Here is a 22,658-nt window from a genome sequence, read left to right on the forward strand (position 1 = left end):
AGGGTGGTTTTGGTTGTGAGTGGGTGGATATTTTTTTTGGGTGGGTGAGTACGTGAGTGTGTGGGTTTGTTGGTGAGTGAATGGATGGATGGGATTGTTGGTGGGTGAGTGTAGGTGGTTGGTGGGTTTTGTGTTCGAGTAAGTGGGTGGGAGGTTGAATAAGTTGGCTACAGTGGCTGTGAGTGAGTGAGAGAGTGAGTGAATGAATGAGTGAGTGACAGTTGTGGAATTCAAAATGTGCACTGCATATTTCTGTTAACCAGTTTCTAACTTCTTGAGGGGGCATGGGTGGCCTAGTCATCAAAGGTACTGCAATTCGTTGTGCAGAGTTGTGTCCCTTGGGCACATCAGAAAACCTATGATTGTGGGTTCGATTCCTGGTTCGCCCCCATTATGTTTCTAGGTTTGTCAGCACCATACCCGTGCTCATGGGTTACACCGAAGTTGTAAACGTAGACCTGCATCACTTCAGGCTTTCCTCTCACATTAAGCTGACACACCGCGATATAACTGGAATACTGTTAAAAGCTGCGTTCAACCGAACTCACTCACTCACTCAAACTTCTTGAATCCTGGTAAAACCGATGCTAAGCACACCATGTAATCTCAGCATCTGAATCACTGCAACTGACATGTAATAAACATGTAGGCTAACCTTAATTCACAATTGAAGCTTGGTATATAACACACATATGTAAACATAAAGTCCCTCTGTATCAATTTCATGTTCATCAAAAAAATTCATATGCAAGTCTTTTTTTAACGATATACTTCAGCTGTTGTCTCCCCATGTCCACACTCATTATGTGCTCATTAAACTTGTTTCTTAGTCGAATTTAAGAAACAGTGTCAAGCGATAAGCAGTGACACCAGAACAGCTGAGTAAGCATCTAAATTATGAGGTCCTGGGCCCATAGTCATACACATTCTCAGAATTTTGTTCAGAAAACTCATAGCTAGAGTTCAACTGAGGAGTGGAGAGCTTTGTAATAGCCCTGAAAATAACTTTCAGCTGATGGCAAAGTGAAACTCTGAGAGTAGCTCTTAGAGGGAATTTCCACCATATCTGAGGTAAATCCTGTGCTAATTATAGAAATATTAGTACTCTTTGAGGGAACATTACATATCAGGTGATGTGTCATGTGACTCAATTTCTGACCAGGAGCTTGTTATTGAGTCACATGAGAGATCACAAAAAAGGACAGTACTATTAACTGATGATGTGCCCAGCTGTCAAATTAGTTATTTACCCAAATTTATTTGTCATTTAGCCTTGTCATACTGTGTCATGGAGCTTACCTGAACATAACGTTCTGTACAAAATATCACTGTACAGACAACTCAGATGCAGAAAACCTTTGAGGAGGTAGTGAAAAATGTAAGTTTTCTTCCCATTATGTTAAAGAATCAGTCATGCTTATCTGTTCAATAACTGACTCTTCATTATGTGGTTGTAAATTTTCATTTTTGTATCACTGAAATATTTGAGGAAATAGATTACATTTATTTATTTACCTGAGTTATGTAATGCTCATCCAAATTTTGTATCTATGTTCAATCAATCGTTTATTTATTTAATTATACATGTACCTGAGTTATGTGATGCTTATCCAATATATATATTCATGTTCAATCAATAATTTGCAATTCTATGAAAAGGCTTTTTTTTAAATAACACAAAGATTCAAATAAGATGACATTATCTTTTCTTGTTGAAAACACAGAAAACACTGGTAATAAATCCTCTCAAATTAATTTCTTTAGAAACTTAAAAAACCCACAAGAAATACTTTCTTGACTGTTTTATGAAAACAATAATCATAGTTCACAGAAAATGCAAGTGAATTTCACAGTAACACTGGGAAGTGAATTCTTAAACTAGGCCATACATGAACATTGTGATGCCAGTAGGAAAATTGTAATTTGAGAATCATGCAAGTCAAAGGATTTCAGATTTAGGAGTGAATGTTTCATAAAGTGTGACATGACAGGGATCCTGTCAGCCATATTGCCAAGATAAGCGGTTGATAAGTTTCCTGCTTCAATGAAGCCACACCTAAAATTGTTTCAACGCATAATTTGACTGTTTTGGGATGGCATAAAGAAGGGTTCAGGAAAAAAAAGCCACACACAATGTGGAGAAAATGGCCTAAATGTTTGGAGAAAATGGTTCCAAATTTCAGAGAAAATGGACCCAAATGTTGGAGAAAATTGACCCAAATAAAACGAGTTATAGTTTATGCAATTATAACATGAGACCCATGTCTCCCATTTGACATTATTTATTGTTAGAGAAAAGCCAGAGACAAAGACACATACCCGAGAAGTGAGGAATAATGATGACCCAAAACTGGTCCCATGTATTAATTGGTAAACAATAACAACAAAAATAATTGAGGAGAACCTCATGGAGAATTGAGGATTAGTGAGGACAACCCCTGATCTGGGTATAAATACTGCCTGCCCTCAGCGAAAATCAAAATCATTGCAAAAAGTGTAAGAAGAAGGTGCAGATCATATGCCACAATTAGCAGTCCAGAGGAACCTATCAATGAATTAACAAAATGTCTTAACAGAAAATAAACTTAATCACTGCAGATTACGGCTGGGACCAGTCCAAGTTTTCTGTCCGTGTACCCGACCCTCTGTTACCCGACCTTACCCGGGTACCCGCTATAGGTCTCATGAGATGGGTACAAGATGTCAAGCGCTCTGGCAAAAAGTACTTAGGTACGCTACAAAATGATTTTAAATGTCATGCATACACTTAAGTTGACTGAAGCCCTATTTTTATTATAAAATATATGTTGGAAGGAATGCGTTAATAGTGAAAGAGAATAGTGTTACCTGTAGTGTATTCACAGAGTTTAAGATAATTTTTGAAATTAAACAATATGTTATGTGACAAACCACGGGTCCGGGTAGTCCCGTGGGTACCTGGGTCTGGGTAGTCCTGTGGGTACCTGGGTCCGGGTAGTCCCGTGGGTACCAGGGTCTGGGAAGTCCTGTGGGTACCTAGGTCCGGGTAGTCCCCCGGGTACCCTGGTCTGGGGGGAAGTCCTGTGGGTACCTGGGTCCGGGTATAGTCCCGTGGGTACCCGGGTCTGTGTATAGTCCCGTGGGTACCCAGATCCGGGTAAAGTCCCGTGGGTACCCAGGTCCGGGTAGTCCCGTGGGTACCTGGGTTCTACCACGGACTTGTTATATAGGTCTGTGGTTCTACTCTGTACCCACCCGACCCAAGTACCTAAGTTACCTGTCCAAGCCCTACTACAGATTTGTGTTTATAGTTTTATTTTTCCAAAATTTGTTGTCAATTTCGCCAAAATTTGGCGCCATTTATTCAAATTGTCTTGGGACAGTTTTGCATGGGGCCATTTTCTCTATAACCCTATCCAGACACAAGTCAATCAGAGTTGTTGTCACTGCCATTTAATAGGATCAGTAATGGTATGAACATGGCAAAGCTCCAACGTTTTGTTTGTGAGTCCATGGCTGAATATGAAATGATTGTCACAGACTGTGTGGAAATGAATAACTATCTTGCAGTCACTTTATTCACTTCAGATACCGACCCATGAAGATCTGGGGTAGAAAAGGTCTTCAGCAACCCATACTTGCCGTAAAGGCGACTATGCTTGTCGTAAAAGGCGACTAACAGGATCGGGTCAGGCTCCCTGATTTGGTAGATACATGTCATCGATCCCAATTGCGTGGATTGATGCTCATGATGTCAATCACTGGATTGTCTGGTCCAGACTCGATTATGTTACAGACCGCCGTCATATAGCTGGAATATTGCTGAGTGCAGCGTTAAACAACAAACAAACAAACAAAAACACTTCAGATACCACGATATACTCCTTGAAAATAATCAGGTGGAATGCCCCTTTCTGTGAATGGTGGCTGTTTTAAAGGGTAGCGATATATGAGTCATTTAAAGTCCTCGTTAGTACTGTTTAGGAGAGATGTCAGTACTAAAAGATTTTAAAAAACGTGTGGCTGAACTAGTGCTGATTTGATTGTGCTAGCCCACAGAGACACGATACCGCAGTTAAACATCATTACATAGTATACTGACTCTGAGCCAACCAGTCCTTGTTTTAGCCCCTTAATACTGAATGCCCGGCAGGGTAACAACAAGTACCATCTTTTTAGTCTTTTGGTATGACGCGGCCAGGCTGAAGCTCTACTTGATCAAGGAGGCAGTCCTTAGATTTAGGAGAAACTTGTGGTTGTTCTAAGAATCTTCTCAGAATTAAGACTTTTTAAGTACTCTAAAAATTTAGATGAATACGGGCCCTGTTCCACAAACTTAGCACTGCAGCTGTTTGTTGTTCATGCTGCACTCAACAATATTCCAGCTATTTAATGGCACCCTGTACATAACATAGTTTTAGACCAGACAAGCAAGTGACTGATTAGAATGATCAACGTCCCCACCAGGGATAGACATGGCCACATAAGTCTGGTAGTCCACGGCTAGTAACAATTTACGCGGTCCAGCTATTTTATAAAAAATCTCATTATTTGACATTACCACCTTTCCGAAATGAGCTTGGGACAAGGTGGATCTGACCAGTGGTGTCGGCCCCTGCACACAATTGTCCGAGGCACTGAGTCTGGCCATCAGATCCATCTTGTCACCTTGAACAACAAGCACAGGGCTCAGGGGACCTATTGTAACCCCATACCCCATGGTGCCATCAAACAACATCTGCTTGAACCAATGACTACTAATGCCTATAGTTCAACAAATATCATCATCAACCAACCGACATCTGCTTCAACCAATGTTGTCATCAACCAACCAACATCTGCTTAAACCAATGACTGCTTCAACTTATGCCTATATAGTTCAACCAATGTCGTCATCAACCAAACAACATTTGCTTCAACCAATGACTGCTTCAACTAATGCCTATATAGTTCAACCAATATGGTCATCAACCAACCAACATCTGCTTAAACCAATGACTGCTACAACTAATGCCTATATAGTTCAACCAATAGTGTCATCAACCAACCAACATCTGCTTAAACCAATGACTGCTTCAACTAATGCCTATATAGTTCAACCAATAGTGTCATCAACCAACCGACATCTGCTTTAACCAATGACTGCTTCAACTAATGCCTATATAGTTCAACCAATGTCGTCATCAACCAACAACATTTGCTTCAACCAATGACTGCTTCAACTAATGCCTATATAGTTCAACCAATATGGTCATCAACCAACCAACATCTGCTTGAACCAATGACTACTAATGCCTATAGTTCAACAAATATCATCATCAACCAACCGACATCTGCTTCAACCAATGTTGTCATCAACCAACCGACATCTGCTTAAACCAATGACTGCTTCAACTAATGCCTATATAGTTCAACCAATGTTGTCATCAACCAACAACATTTGCTTCAACCAATGACTGCTTCAACTAATGCCTATATAGTTCAACCAATATGGTCATCAACCAACCAACATCTGCTTAAACCAATGACTGCTACAACTAATGCCTATATAGTTCAACCAATATTGTCATCAACCAACCAACATCTGCTTAAACCAATGACTGCTTCAACTAATGCCTATATAGTTCAACCAATAGTGTCATCAACCAACCGACACCTGCTTAAACCAATGACTGCTTCAACTAATGCCTATATAGTTCAACCAATATTGTCATCAACCAACCAACATCTGCTTAAACCAATGACTGCTTCAACTAATGCCTATATAGTTCAACCAATAGTGTCATCAACCAACCGACATCTGCTTCAATCAAGGTCGTCATCAGCCAAACAACATAAAGATTAACACACGTCTACCAAAAACTATTCAACTATCAACCAATCTCCATCAATAGACTATATGTACCTGGTTATGCAGAAATTACTATTACAAAGAGCATGTAGATCTGACCAGTATGAATAAACAGGCATTTACTGTCAGTAAACATACCTGTGAGTGCCAGACGGGCGTCACATCCATGACACCACTCTGAAACCATTACTGGTTGTTGCTGTCTCTTCACACTCTCCATTATTGAGTGTATGTTTTGCATATATTGGGAAATGTATACGCAATATTGAATGTCACACCATTAACTGTGTATACATAGGAATCCTATTGAAGCTTGAATCGCAGAGCCAGCTTCAAAAATAGTCTGTTGAAAGGCAGTTGTTGGTTTAGTGACCTGTGAAGATCTGGGTCAGAATTGGTCTTCAGCAATCCATGCTTACTGAAAAAGGTGACTATGCTTGTTGAAAGAGACGACAAATGGGATCAGGTTGTCAGGCTCACTGACTTGGTTAATACATGTCACTGAATCCCAATTGCGTAGATTGATGCTCATGATGTCAATCACTGTATTGTCTGGACCAGACTTGATAATTTACAGACCGCCATCATAGAGCTGGAATATTGCTGAGTGCGGCATTAAAGAACAAACAAATAAGTTGGTTTAGTTGTACCAACATGACATTATGAAAGTATTTGCAGCACAACTGATTGTGAGACTGTGGAAAGATTATAAAATGAATAGTATCAAACATAGATGAAGTGAGTAAGTTTGTCAGTGAGCACATTTGTGTCAGTGAGCATTTGAGTTTGTGTCAGTGAGTTTGTGTCAGTGAGCATGTGAGTTTGTGTCAGTGAGTTTGTGTCAGTGAGCATATGAGTTTGTGTCAGTGAGCGTGTGAGTTTGTGTCAGTGAGTTTGTGTCAGTGAGCATGTGAGTTTGTGTCAGTGAGCGTGTGAGTTTGTGTCAGTGAGTTTGTGTCAGTGAGCATGTGAGTTTGTGTCAGTGAGTTTGTGTCAGTGAGCATGTGAGTTTGTGTCAGTGAGTTTGTGTCAGTGAGCATGTGAGTTTGTGTCAGTGAGTTTGTGTCAGTGAGCATGTGAGTTTGTGTCAGTGAGCATGTGAGTTTGTGTCAGTGAGCATGTGAGTTTGTGTCAGTGAGCATGTGAGTTTGTGTCAGTGAGCATGTGAGTTTGTGTCAGTGAGTTTGTGTCAGTGAGCGTGTGAGTTTGTGTCAGTGAGTGAGTTTGTGTCAGTGAGTTTGTGTCAGAGAATTTGTGTCAGTGAGTGAGTTTGTGTCAGTAAGTGTGTTTTTGTCAGTGAGTTTGTGTCAGTTAATGAGTTTGTGTCAGTGAATGAGTTTGTGTCAGTGAGTGAGTTTGTGTCAGTGAATGAGTTTGTGTCAAAGACATTGTGTCAGTGAGTGAGTTTGTGTCAGTGAGTGAGTTTGTGTCAGTGAATGAGTTTGTCTCAGAGAGTTTGTGTCAGTGAGTCAAGAAGGACTCCATGAGCTTCACACATTGTACCCAAGTGTGGAATTGAACCCACAAGTCAATCCCACCATCAAACATGAGTTTGTGTCAGAGAATTTGTGTCAGTGAGTGAGTTTGTGTCAGTAAGTGTGTTTTTGTCAGTGAGTTTGTGTCAGTGAATGAGTTTGTGTCAGTGAATGAGTTTGTGTCAAAGACATTGTGTCAGTGAGTGAGTTTGTGTCAGTGAATGAGTTTGTCTCAGAGAGTTTGTGTCAGTGAGTCAAGAAGGACTCCATGAGCTTCACACATTGTACCCAAGTGTGGAATTGAACCCACAAGTCAATCCCACCATCAAACATAAAATAATTAGGTACAAACCTGTGGTGGATCTCGGATCTCGGATCTCATTTCAATTAGTTTGTTCACTACCCCTTTCCCTGAAAACAGATTGAAGTGGTTGTGCACTGACCCGCTTTTTAACTTCCTTTTAACCAAGGGCACATATTACAACAAGTACAGTAAGCTTGATATGAATGTAGAATATTCCCAAAATTGCAACAAGAAGAAAAATGAGAACATAGGTCACATATAGCAGAAAACGAGGCCTTTAATAAAAAAAATAATCAATTTGTTGTGGTTAGATTATAGCAATACCAACTGTCCTATATGATTTTTTACTTCAAGACAAGATCCGAATCAATGTGAGGGCATTCAGTTCTTGACTGACTTGCATGATCAATTTGATTTACGTGAGTTCTCGTAGTAGATTACGGAACAGGTCTTAACTACACGAGGAAATTACATGTGATGGACACCGTGATTGTATTAGACTCAGTCTGCACCTTCGTTGATCAGACTAGAAAACTGTGCATTTCACTCTCTGAAACTCACCAAGTAGACTGTGAGATTTGATTTGGTTCGGCAATGTCGTAGGGAATGTTTCATGTTGTACCAAAACTGACCAGCTGATGAAGAGGCAGTGATGCGATTTGTGGCCACGTGTAGTGGTTAGTGATTCACCAAACATAAATCAGTGGACTCTGAGAATGGGCTTTACACATTGTGAAGGGTGAGTGAGTGAGTGAGTGAGTGAGTGAGTATGGTTTTATGCCACTTTAAGTAATATGCCAGCAATATCACGGCTGGGGACACCAGAAATGGGCTTAACACATTGCGCCCATGTCAGGAATCGAACCCTGTGTTCGGTGTGACAAGCTAACGCTTGAACCACCAGGCTACCTGACAACCACAGCATAAGTGAAGAGGGAGGATAAAAGTCAAAGTGGGAGGGCTTGAGCGATGTTGGTTGGTGGAGTTGGGTTGGAAAGGATAACAGTGATGGGAGGGTTGGGAGAGGTTGGTTGGTTGGTGGAGTTGGGATGGAAAGGATAACAGTGATGGGAGGGTTGGGAGAGGTTGGTTGGTTGTGGAGTTGGGATGGAAAGGATAACAGTGATGGAAGGGTTGGGAGAGGTTGTTGGTGGAGTTGGGATGGAAAGGATAAAAGTGAAGGGAGGGTTGGGAGAGGTTGGTTGGTTGGTGGAGTTGGGATGGAAAGGATAACAGTGATGGGAGGGTTGGGAGAGGTTGGTTGGTTGTGGAGTTGGGATGGAAAGGATAACAGTGATGGAAGGGTTGGGAGAGGTTGTTGGTGGAGTTGGGATGGAAAGGATAAAAGTGAAGGGAGGGTTGGGAGAGGTTGGTTGGTTGGTGGAGTTGGGATGGAAAGGATAACAGTGATGGGAGGGTTGGGAGAGGTTGTTGGTGGAGTTGGGATGGAAAGGATAACAGTGATGGGAGGGTTGGGAGAGGTTGTTGGTGGAGTTGGGATGGAAAGGATAACAGTGATGGGAGGGTTGGGAGAGGTTGTTGGTGGAGTTGGGATGGAAAGGATAACAGTGATGGGAGGGTTGGGAGAGGTTGGTTGGTTGTGGAGTTGGGATGGAAAGGATAACAGTGATGGGAGGGTTGGGAGAGGTTGTTGGTGGAGTTGGGATGGAAAGGATAACAGTGACGGGAGGGTTGGGAGAGGTTGGTTGGTTGGTGGAGTTGGGATGGAAAGGATAACAGTGACGGGAGGGTTGGGAGAGGTTGGTTGGTTGGTGGAGTTGGGATGGAAAGGATAACAGTGACGGAAGGGTTGGGAGAGGTTGGTTGGTGGAGTTGGGATGGAAAGGATTACAGTGACGGGAGGGTTGGGAGAGGTTGGTTGACGGAGTTGGGTTGGGAAGGAAAACAGTGACGGAAGGGTTGGGAGAGGTTTGTTGGTGGAGTTGGGATGGAAAGGATAACAGTGACGGGAGGGTTGGGAGAGGTTGGTTGGTTGGTGGAGTTGGGACGGAAAGGATAACAGTGACGGAAGGGTTGGGAGAGGTTGGTTGGTGGAGTTGGGATGGAAAGGATAAAAGTGACGGGAGGGTTGGGAGAGGTTGTTGGTGGAGTTGGGATGGAAAGGATAACAGTGATGGGAGGGTTGGGAGAGGTTGTTGGTGGAGTTGGGATGGAAAGGATAACAGTGATGGGAGGGTTGGGAGAGGTTGGTTGGTTGTGGAGTTGGGATGGAAAGGATAACAGTGATGGGAGGGTTGGGAGAGGTTGTTGGTGGAGTTGGGATGGAAAGGATAACAGTGACGGGAGGGTTGGGAGAGGTTGGTTGGTTGGTGGAGTTGGGATGGAAAGGATAACAGTGACGGGAGGGTTGGGAGAGGTTGGTTGGTTGGTGGAGTTGGGATGGAAAGGATAACAGTGACGGAAGGGTTGGGAGAGGTTGGTTGGTGGAGTTGGGATGGAAAGGATTACAGTGACGGGAGGGTTGGGAGAGGTTGGTTGACGGAGTTGGGTTGGGAAGGATAACAGTGACGGAAGGGTTGGGAGAGGTTTGTTGGTGGAGTTGGGATGGAAAGGATAACAGTGACGGGAGGGTTGGGAGAGGTTGGTTGGTTGGTGGAGTTGGGACGGAAAGGATAACAGTGACGGAAGGGTTGGGAGAGGTTGGTTGGTGGAGTTGGGATGGAAAGGATAAAAGTGACGGGAGGGTTGGGAGAGGTTGGTTGGTTGGTGGAGTTGGGATGGAAAGGATAACAGTGACGGGAGGGTTGGGAGAGGTTGGTTGGTGGAGTTGGGATGGAAAGGATAAAAGTGATGGGAGGGTTGGGAGAGGTTGGTTGGTGGAGTTTGGATGGAAAGGATAACAGTGACGGGAGGGTTGGGAGAGGTTGGTTGGTTTGGTTGGAGTTGGGATGGAAAGGATAACAGTGATGTTGGTTGGGGAGAATGGGTTGGCGAGAGTGGAATAGGTCAGGGTAGGCTAGGGTCATATATAGGGGACTGAAACACTTCAGTTACTGTTGAAATATTAGTGATGATTTGATTATTAACTTTACAGTATGGGAAATGGAATACAGGGTCATATTTTATGAAACCATAAACAAAGGCAGACTGTTTCCAAAGTGAGTTCCAGCATTTTTTTAATTGTAAGTGCACCTGTCCATTTACAAAACATTGTTCACCCATCTTTTCAAAAATCTGTGGCGACACTTGCAGGAACAACAAAATGGGGCAATAATGACAAACGTGAACATCAATACCATCAGGTGGATTATCTCCCTTAGCTGCCATAGAAGTCATCCATTTTTATGCAGATTTTTTTGGCCAAACGTCTGAATATTATATGAAAATGTAATCACTCCCCCATGTCATGACATGAATTGAATTCAACACATTGAAGCACCCATAAAATACACATTCTAAATTCAACTTTCATCACGGTAATCTCATGACCAAATGCAGTCACACATGTTGTGACTCCGTCCATGATTGATGACTGGAAGCCGGGCTCCCATATTAGATCACTACAATGCATACTTGATTAATCAGGCTATCCTTGATCATTGCCTTAAAGATTTCACAGGAAGGCAAAATTGGTTCCTTCATTGAATATATTTATTTTTTTTAAACTGCTTTCAAGGTAGTTGACCAAAAGCATCTGTTGAGTTGTTCATTCTGAATGACACAGCTTGAATTGGAACATGTTAATTTTGATGTTTTCAAATAAAATATTAAAATATTTTAAATTCTGAAAACAATTAAAGAAATATGATAAAGGAATTATAATGAATAAGGTTTTTTTATTTAAGTTCTATTTATTTCCTGAAAAGTGAGGAGGGTGATGCAAAAGTGTGACCTTCCATCACTCAGAATCTCACACTCAGACAATGAAGGATGTTTCACATAACAAATTGCCAAAATATTTTTTTTCCACATTCAGCTGACAGTGTTATGTACTTCAACACTTTTCAAAGCAGAAAGAAAACCCAACTCACTCACTCATCCCAAAACTGTGACTATTGATTAGCAATTTGTTTCCAACCTTCCACTGAGATCATCACTTTCAACTTGATTGACTCCTGAAATTTTGGGAAAGGGTTGATAACATCTTGTACAATGTATCAACTTGCAGATCAAAGGATCTGAAGATCCATCCTCATCATTCACTGATACTTTCATCCTCAGCGAGCAAACTTTACAGTCTTCAATGTAATGATTATCCTAAATCTTAATTCGAAAACTTAATTTTTCCACATGACAATTTTAGTTTTAAGGAAGAAGCCATCAGTGACTCAGGCTACTTTGGTAGTTAGCATGTATGCATAAAATAAAAAGCATTGCAAAAATGTTTGAGATACTTTCAACAATAAATAGGCATCTCTAATTGACATTGCATACATTTGTGCTCACAGCAAATATTTTATACCTGTCAGAAGCCTTAGACGAACATGGAATGGATCAAGTGAAGAAGGCATGTTGTAAATGTTAATCTTCTGAATGGAATTCCCCAACAAGGAAATGCACATGCAATGTGCTACATTCCATAGTTAATGTGCACCACATGTGCATCTGACGGACAGCCCTATCTCCAGCTGACTGACTGTCTGACCCTGCAGGGAGCTGCCGACTGCCTGACCCTGTGAGGAGCAGGTGACTGAGCCACTGGGTGAGGACCTGCTGATTGAGTGACCATGTGGGAAGCAGCTTTGGAGTGTATATACATACTTTCCAAAACTACTTTGTACCACTTGCTTAAATCAGAGACCATATACCGATATACTTGCTGCTCTGCTTAAATCTTGTCCAACTGTTTACATATCTTCCCACACACAATGCATATATTCTGAACAGTTTATATTTAAAACTCCTTCCTGTTGACAGCATGGGGTGTGATATGGGAAATATACACCTGGGAAATAATAAGCATCACCCCTTTTCATTTTCGTATATCTCTAACTTCCATGTATGTTTTGGAAATATCTATACATGATATTGATTTCATTTTGACAAGGGGCCGTCGGGTAGCCTAGTGGTTAAAGCGTTCGCTCGTCACGCCGAAGACCCGGGTTCGATTCCCGACATGGGTACAATGTGTGAAGCCCATTTCTGGTGTCCCCCGCCGTGATATTGCTGGAATATTGCTAAAAGCGGCGTAAAACCATACTCACTCACTCACTCATTTTGACAAATGTCTAAGACACTACTGATGCCCCTTGGGCAGTTGGTACAAGAACACTGTATGTTTTATCCAGCTGGTTGCAGGTACTGGGTCATATTTGAGGTGAAGAAGCTGATGAAGCAGTTGAAAGGGTGGTCAGATATAGCTGTGTAACAGTTACAAAACAGTTTTTAGAAAATCAATTTCGGTTTCTGAATTTCAATGTGAAAAGGATATGAATTAAAAAAATAACAGTGAATTTGTGACTTCCTTTGTCTTCTAAGAAATAATATTTTTATTGAGGACTTAAATTACTCACAATAATATATAAAATGTTCTCTGGAACATTTTCTTTCACAAGATATTAGTTTAGTCATACACTGAGATTTAGCCTTGAAACTGTTAGACATGTTTAATTATGGTTTTCAGTTTGTCCTCTTCTGACTTCTGTAATCATGTGATGAGAGAATGATGTTAAAACTTTGTCCAATATGTATGGGCAGTTTTTGATGTGAAATCATTGGACATTTCCATGCAATTTACTGTGGTTTGGGGCATATAAACTCTAACCGAAGCAATCGATCATTTGATGGGATATAGTTTTATGGTTACTGAATACTGACAATAAGTAAAAATATGCAAAATGTTTACAGATTTCAACAGCGTTTCAACTATGAAAAAATAGGGTTTTGTTGGCAATTTTCGTGAGATTGGGAGAATGGTCATGGAAACTTTAAGATGTTTTCAAGACAGAATCTATAATTCCGAACCTTTTCAGGGCTGAACCTACTCTGGTAGAGGAATGGAAGCAGGACAGGCATCCACAGAAAGATGCATTTTGGGAAGGATTACTCTTTCAAACTGTTGTTCATTGATGCAATATGTCCAACCCACTCCACATGTATTACAAAGAATAGGTTCTATGCAGATGATGGCTCTATCCGATGGCTGCTGCATCATCACTATCTGGTTACTATAGCCATTTTGTTTGACATTATATTTGAGGTGAGGTGAGGTGAAATTGGGTTTAACGTCGCGTCCAAGATTATTGCACTTATATAGCGACGTGCATGCACGTGTGTGTGTGTGTGTGTGGCTGCTTGTACTAGACGGGACTGATGCTGATTTATAGTGCTAGCCCCTTGAGATACCATGCCGCAGTTTAACATGATTACCCCACTCAGACACAGTATACTGACTCCGAGCCGACAAGTCCTTGTTTTAGCCCCTTAATGCCGAGCGCCAGACAGGGTAACAACAAGTACCATCTTTTAACGTCTTTTGGTATGACGCGGCCGGGGATCGAACCCCGGACCTTTCCCTCTCCGGGCGGACGCTCTACCACTAGACCACGCAGGTGGTCAGATTATATTTGAAGTCAACCATACTTTGGACTGATATAGTGACATGTGTTTTAAGGCACCTGAACTGGCTGTACAGAGTTGCCTGCCTTAGTTGTACCAGGATTCACTGGTTGTGAGTTCAATCTTGCTTATATGTGTGGATTTCACCCAAGTGGTTAATTAAAGTCTATAACCTGGACACCTTTGTTATTTCTCCCAAATTAGGCAGATATAACTGAAGTACTGTTCAAAGCTGCATCTATCGTTAATGCACTCTCTGCAAATTGTTTTTGACCAGTTCTTTCTTAGGTGGGTGCTCGTAACCCCATCCCATAACATGGACTTTTGATTATCTTGGGGCTAAGATTGCTTTCTGGAACAGGGCCCGCATGTCGTTGTAATGTTGCAGTGATTCTCGAGTGTATCCTGTAAGTTTGTTTAGACATTGCTCTGGCAGACATACAAACATGGACCCCAGGGCTACATACTGCTAGTCAGACATGTATATATTACGAAGCTTACTTTCAGAGAAATGATGTCAAATCTTGACAATACAGTGACTACATGCTGTGCACCTCATAGGCAGCTTGTGCTGTATACTCCCCAGGGAGCTGAGAAGGAGGATTGAGTGCACACTGATCCATTGATTGGGCTTATAAAAGTGCTTCATTATTATTATTTTTTTATTTTTTTTATTTTTTATTTTATATTATTATCATTATTATTATTATTATCCCATGGGTTCCATTATTGTCACAAAAGGCCACAGAAGTGTAGTTCCATTAACTGTTGCCAGTCTAAAACATGCTGAATACTATGACGAGCAGATTGCATCTCTGCATCTGTGTACCAGTGGGTTACCATGTCAGTACCAGACAACCTTTCACAGACCACTAGGATGTACAGTATGCCCCATATTAAGCTCCATGCTCCATTTAGCACCCCCCAAACCAGCTTCAAGACCAATCTGGAAATAATCTTTGAGGAAGCCCCCTGCTAAGATCGAAAATTTAGCAGTGTAGGAGGGGTATTTAATTGCCTAGTACTGTATTTGATGCATAATACTGGAAAATCCAACATTTCTGCATTCCCTAGAGTGAGTTGTGTAATTTGAAAGATAATATGGTAACTAATATCATCGAAAATGTTTTAGTTTCATCAACTTTTGTTCACTACTCTATCTCTGAAAACAAATGTAACTCATTGTTTAAAGTTTTAATAAGTGTTTTCGTCAAATATCTAAGTGTTTAAGGAGCTTATTTTGCAAATACTGTAATTGATTTGATGCTTTGAATTCAAGCTGCAATATCCGATAGCAAGTTATCAAAAAATATTCTTAAACACAATGGCATTAACCTGTCTTTGTAAAGATATTTGGATCAGAAAGATGTCATCGTGAGCTGTGTTCACGAAATAACTAAATCTTCAATGTGGCTCTTGTTTGGAGGGCGACTGATAGCCACATGTTATTTCTATAAGAAACCCATTAGCCAATTGTAACAGAGCCACGGTAACTAATTCATTTACTTCTTTGCACTCAGTTATTGCCTGCATCATTCTAAAGTACTACTTTGCAGAGGAAACTGTGATGTAAACAGCTGTGCAGAGGAAACTGGTGTAAACTGCTGTGCAGAGGAAACTGTGATGTAAACAGCTGTGCAGAGGAAACTGTGATGTAAACTGCTGTGCAGAGGAAACTGGTGTAAACTGCTGTGCAGAGGAAACTGGTGTAAACTGCTGTGCAGAGGAAACTGTGATGTAAACAGCTGTGCAGAGGAAACTGTGATGTAAACTGCTGTGCAGAGGAAACTGTGATGTAAACTGCTGTGCAGAGGAAACTGTGATGTAAACTGCTGTGCAGAGGAAACTGTGATGTAAACTGCTATGCAGAGGAAACTGGTGTAAACTGCTGCGCAAAGAAAACTGGTGTAAACTGCTGTGCAGAGGAAACTGTGATGAAAACTGCTGCACAGAGGAAACTGGTGTAAACTGCTGTGCAGAGCAAACTGGTGTAAACTGCTATGCAGAGGTAACTGTGATGTAAACTGCTGTGCAGAGGAAACTGGTGTAAACTGCTGTGCAGAGGAAACTGTGATGTAAACTGCTGCACAGAGTAAACTGTGATGTAAACTGCTGCACAGAGAAAACTGGTGTAAACTGCTGCACAGAGGAAACTGTGATGTAAACTGCTGCGCAGAGGAAACTGTGATGTAAACTGCTGTGCAGAGGAAACTGTGGTGTAACATAAGTCACTTCTTAATTCTGGATTTTCTCCAACATTAACCTGACACATTGTGACAGACTCGACCAGACAGAGAGGCATTTTTTTTCATTTCTATTGTCAAAACTATCTTTTCCATTGGCGATTTAGAAAAACAAATTTCATTCTGATTTTTTTCTCTTTTTCTGATTTCTCACTTTTTAAGGTCAACGGATCCATAAATCAAGCAAAACAAAACATAAGGCCTTAGCTAAACTCATCTCACTGAAGGGAAGAAAGGATACTTGACAGGCTGGGAGATCTGGATGCTTGTATTGTATGCTCAAGGGCCCCTATGTATATGTGCATGGAAAGTGACCAGAATGGGTATTGTATGTCCACAATGGCTGCTGAATGTGTAATCAGTTGGAAAGAACACCATCTAATGTTTGTGGAAACAAGCTATTAACAGATAGAGATTGGTAGAAGTAATGTTTATGCTTGCACATATAGAAATCAGAATGGGTATCGGGTGTCCACAATGGCTGCCGAATGTGTAAATTGGTGGTCTTTAAAACAACACTTCTGGAAACATGTCATTAACAGCTAAAGGTTGATAGGTACGTAGAAACAAGCTTATAGCTCACCCAGATACAGACCAGTATGAGCAATGATGAGGCCTGGGTGGAGATATAATATTTTTTCAGATGTACAGCAGTTTCGAGAAGAGTGAATGTTTGAAATTAGAATATTTTACTCCAATATGGTCTCTAAAACACCCCAAAGGACTCAAATCTCTCTTGCATTGGTTGTACACACAGCTGAGGACTGACCAATTTTAAAATCATTGTCGTCTATCTCGTTAAAATTAATATTCAGTTTCAGTTAATTTTATTGTCTAGTTTAACAGAAACCTGCATACGGACTGACGTCAATCAGTTAACAGCTTTCACTTCAAGTGCCTTAGCAAAGGATGAACTGTCTCTCAGTAAAATATTACCATGTAACACTGCCCCTGACCGTGTGCAAAGAGATTTGTTGTAAGGGAAGATATCTTTCCTTGTGTGATCCACAACACCCATCTCCATTTGATCCAATTTGTCTTGAACATAATCATAAACAAACTCTCTATAAGCAAATAGTATTGATTTTAACCTGTCCAGACCCAAACTTTCATTTTATTAAAACTGTAGAACTCTTCATACATAAATTTTTTGAACAACTTGACAAAGCTGTGTAATATTGATTTTCAACAAGAGAAACCGACATATGCAACACTAACAGCTTCTTGGGACATCAGACCTTTTTCAAATACTTCCTTTATCATAAACACAAAATCATAGTTTCACTCACTAATTATATTGATAAATTGTCTAATAATGGACAAATTCATAATCTTCATATGGGTTCAAACTAATATTCATAAAATGGTTTCATTTAAATCTAGTCTCCATAACGTGCAAATTATGTCTTTTGACATTACAGTTTCAAAATATCCATATTTGGCCTCAAGATGGAAACCAAATATTCATATTTATATTAAATTGCGTCACATGACTGTTGACAGTGCACACCGTGAAGCAGCACACACTAAGACAGGGAACGTTTCTTTCTGTATCTGCTCTGAAGGAACATGTGGAACATGTCACAGTGTTCTGTCAACAACACACATTTCAATCTCCGACAGTGGAACCACAGTGGAAGGTCCTTTACGAAACACAATATTCTTAAATATGCACTTAATGTTTGAATGTCTTAATGTCAAAGGAACTATTAAAACATATAGTTTTGACATCTGAACTTTCAACAATTATAGTTATAAACAGTTATAGAAACATCAAAGTAAACAAACTAAACAATAGTGCCAGGAGGCTGGGAAGGTCTAAGAAGATAGCACCAGACTTTAGGCGACACCATCTTGATACAGGCATCAGGTTCTATCGCCACGACAACACATTCTGTATTCACTTGCATCAAGGGAATATTTCATTCATACTTACTGGATAATGAATAGCATCCAGGGACTGTGTTCCAACATGTGTATATCAACGTAGGCAGCTCTTTGTGCCAGTCATTTATCATTGTAAACACATGTATGTAGCCATGTACAACATATCCTCCTGTGTCAGTCCCCTACATGAGGCTGTTGTGTGACTGGCTACTGGGTGCAGAGAACCATTTCTCCAGACCTCATTCTTTCAGCGGTGACCCTGATGAACTCTAACCTTTGACCTGGCTGCTGTATCACAGATACCTCATGGTTATGACATGGGGGGAGGGAGAGTGTGCAAGGTGTGTGTGTGTGTGTGTGTGTGTGTGTGTGTGTGTGTGTGTGTGTGTGTGTGTGTGTGTGAGAGAGAGAGAGAGAGAGAGAGAGAGAGAGAGAGAGGATGGATAACTAGATTGAGTGATGGATAACTAGATTGAGTGCAGAGTTATTGTGAAGGAAACCGATTACCGATAAGCAGTCATAATGAAATCACTCCTGTGTTCGCCCTGTTTTGGTCTGAGGGTGTTAATCTTGTTCAAGATTCATTCTTGTTGTTGAATCTTACTGAGAAGGTTTAAGAGAGCAACAATAGTGCAAATCAATATTGACATAACATCATCCTTTTCAAGAAACATTTCATTCAGAAGTAGTGTGTAATAAATATTAAACTGATTGATTTCAAAACACTGCATTCATCAGAGATTATGTTGCCGTGACAAACAACACTTGAAAAAAATAAATTAAAATATAAACTTCACTTTTCAAGATCCCCATGTGGCCTACAACATATTTTATTATTCTCACATGGAACCAGTCTTACAGATTAATGTTGGCAGAACCATCATTCCTAACTTAAACAAGAACATTACAATGATTTTAGAATCAAAACAAGATATTCTTGGTGTTAGTGTTTGGGGGAGGCATGGGGGATGGCCAGGAGGAGTGCCTGTTATGGGGTTTTGTGAGAGACCTGATATCTTTTTGCCACTGCTTCAAAACACTTCCTATTGTTCTACCACACATTCTTTCTTTTTCAGGCCATTCAGCATATCCAGGGAACAATTAAAAAACAAACTTCTTTCAGACTTTAATTTTTTCAAAATTACCAGAACCTTATTGCTAGAATATACATGGTCAGTTCTATATTTTCCAAATATATGCTTTGCATTGTGAGGTCTTGGACGAGGCTGGTCTCACTTAACATAGACAATGGTGTGGGGAACATGGCCCCAGCTCACAAAATCAATACACTGGCAGTGTTTTATTCACCGACCGCTAGATCCCTCACCTAGTCAGCATGAGCAGCTTAAATCGGAGACCACTTTTTGTACACTCAGTGTTTGATAGCCTTTTTATCCATGATGGATTCTGTCAGGCAAAGAAACATTTCAGAATGAGAGAGGCAGAAGGGATACAAGGAGACTTTAATATAGGTTTCAATCCTGGGTTTTTCTGCATGTGGTCGAGAAATGATATGTTTAGTTTTTTTATCACCTCATTATTATCTCATGACGTCATACTAGATGCATCATTTAACAAACAGACTCTCAAATCAGCTGAAGACAATTTCAGATTGTTTAATGTTTTCTTTTGGACTAAAGTTTCAAATAAACCTGTCTGTGTGTTGCACATACATGTGAGTGCGAGTGCGAGTGCGAGTGCGCGTGCGTGCGTGCGTGCGTGCATGCATGCATGCATGCGACTGTGTTTGCATGTGTGTGTGTCTGTGTCTGACAAGATCATATTTTAACTTATTGTTGCACATGCTACGTGTATGTCTCTGTGCATGTGTGTCTCTGTGTGTCTGTGCATATGTGTGTGTGTGCACGTATGTGTGTTTGTGTGTGTGTGCACATGTGTGTGGGGAGGATGGATATCAAGATCGAGTACGAACTTCAAGAGAAGGCGAGTACGAACTTCAAGAGAAGGCGAGTACGAACTTCAAGAGAAGGCGAGTACGGACTTCAAGAGAAGGAGACTGATTGAGCAGTCATAATGAAATCACTCCAGTGTTTGGCCAATTTTGGTGGGCGGGTGATAATCTTGTTTAAGACTCATTCCAGTTGTTGAATCTTACCGAGAAGTTTTAAGACAACAATAGTACAAATCAATATTGACATAACAACATTGTTGTCCTTTTCAAGAAACAAATGATAGAACTTATCATTCAGGATACCAAGACCACAGGTACCACATACAGCAAAACAGGCGGTTGGTTGGCCTTGTGGTTAAAGCATTCGCTCGTCATGCCAAAGACCCGGGTTCGATTCCCCACATGGGTACATTTCTGATGTTCCCCGCTGTGATATTGCTGGAATATTGCTAAATGTGGCATAAAACCATGCTCACTCGCTCGCCCACTCACTATACAGTGAAACCTCATTAGTCTGGACCCCTTTGATCCGGACACCTCATCTTCAGGATGGTCTTGCTGGAAATGTCTATCTGTATCAAAACAAATATCACATCGTACCCATGATTTGTTAATATGGAAATTTGTTCATCCCGACGATTTATCACCTGGAATGGTGCCATCCGGATTAAAGAGGTTCCACTGTTTGCTGTTTTAAGTGTCTCAGGTGCTTAGAAAATAACAAAAGAGGGTACTTTAACATCACACAGCATGTGAAATTTGACGTCCGAGAATGAGAAAGAATATCTCTTGAGGAAGATTAAACTTCTGGGAATCTAAAAAATGGACAGATGCTGGGACCAATGCTATGACGAGAAATGAAATGAAAGTGTAACACAAACACTGATAAAAAGATTGTAAACATATTTTCAATGAAGTACACCATTTGTTTTTTTAACTTTGAAAAGTTTTGCACATTCTCATCTACATAAGTCTAGTCTTGTGGTTAATTGCAAGGTCAAGGTCACTGTTTCTGTTATTTCTTTCGTTAGGTCTGAGTGCAGGGAAATTCAAATGAGAGGTGAAAAGTTGATGCTTTCTGTGCCTCTGATGTTTAGCTAAATTGATCTGGATTCTTCCACCAATTCCGACAATGCATAGAGTATTTTCACTTGTGCACAGTTGTCGATTGTCTAGCAGACGGCAACATCTTTCCCTGAGTGAGCCCGATATGAATTGTCTATATCAGTTCCGAATTGTATCTATTTGCCATTTGGCATTCAGGAGATTACCGACAGTTTCTAAAATGGTTCATTTGACCTTGGTACTGCCAGATCAACAGCTGTATCTGTGACAAATAAATATATCCAATTATGACTCGCTTAAAACAGCATTTCTTAAGGAAATTTGCCAGCATGAGGTTAGTGCTATAAGGAATTATTGATGATTTCTGAAAATATCTAAAAGAATAGTCGTGTCTGTACGTTATTTTGACGTAACAGTATCATTTATTCAGACCAATTACAGTCATTCCCTCTATTCTGAACAGCAGCACAGAAATTGCCCCTTTTTCAAATTGGCCAAAATCTTATGCATTTTATCAAATGTGTATAAATGAGAACTATACTTGGTTCATTTCAAGATTTGCATGTTTTAGACTTACACTACTCAAAAGATGTTAAGGATCACCTGATGTTTTCATATAACTTTAGAATTGAGTGGATCATAACTTTTTTTAGTGGAATATGATTACACAAAATGCAAAGGCAAGGCAAAAGAAATGTGCCAAAAATGCAGATTTTGGAGGTTTCAGGGAGTGTTTTTGAAAATGAGCAAGTCTGGGACCAATGCTGATTGTCATAAAGACAGTACAAACATTAAATATTTCACCTTAGGTGAAGGACTTGCTCAGGTTATATTTTCTGTTTGAAAGTTTTCCTTTGGGTCAAATTGGGCTCAAAATAATCTCATCCCTCATCCTTCCGGATTAATGATTCATGGGTATGTAAGAAAGTCTCTTCACTTATAAAACACTTTAGTATTCATCCAGACTTTCTGTACCAAAAGGGTCCATATTCACAAAGTTTTTTGCGAAAACCTGTTGTCATCACTGATTTTCAGTGATCCATTCATATAATTTTAACCCCTACTTTAGCTTTTTCGCCCAATGAAATTCATTTTGGCAGACAATCGAGATAGGTTATTTTAGGACATTGATATTTTGTATTTATTGGGTATGCATACCATGTAAACAGAATGTAAATCCAATACCAAAGTTTAAAACTTGAATAAACAGAAAAGTAGCTTTTCAAAAGTTTGAGTGTTGATTCAGTCAAAGTGCAAAAATAAACCCAATGTTTTGCTTAATATATCTTTTCTAGTTTTCTGTCCCATTTAACACAGTATCAACTTCTCTTTGGGTGTTATAATGTAGATATGACTGAGTAAACTAAACTTGTTTATTTCCCATCGCTTGTCGCACAGTAATGCAGAAAGTAAATGCTTTCGT

The 22,658-nt window shown here is 40.4% G+C and overlaps 1 protein-coding gene across 3 annotated transcripts in view; it reads right to left on the reverse strand.

Moving 5' to 3' along the window:
• Window positions 1-18,496, reverse strand: part of LOC124116921 — a 189,967-nt gene extending 171,471 nt beyond the window's left edge. The window contains exons 1-2 of one of the 3 annotated variants that reach the window (XM_048394089.1): window positions 18,308-18,496; window positions 7,658-7,716 (exon numbers count right to left, since the gene is read on the reverse strand). The gene's annotated coding sequence lies outside the window, so the exon portion shown is untranslated. The remainder of the gene's footprint in view (window positions 1-7,657; window positions 7,717-18,307) is intronic. The other 2 variants (XM_046478559.2, XM_046478562.2) reach the window with 2 other exon arrangements.
• Window positions 18,497-22,658: the final 4,162 nt, after the last annotated feature.

This window comes from Haliotis rufescens, unplaced genomic scaffold (genome assembly GCF_023055435.1).
Source record: "Haliotis rufescens isolate VD_foot unplaced genomic scaffold, xgHalRufe1.0.p SCAF_13, whole genome shotgun sequence".
Taxonomy (NCBI): domain Eukaryota; kingdom Metazoa; phylum Mollusca; class Gastropoda; order Lepetellida; family Haliotidae; genus Haliotis; species Haliotis rufescens.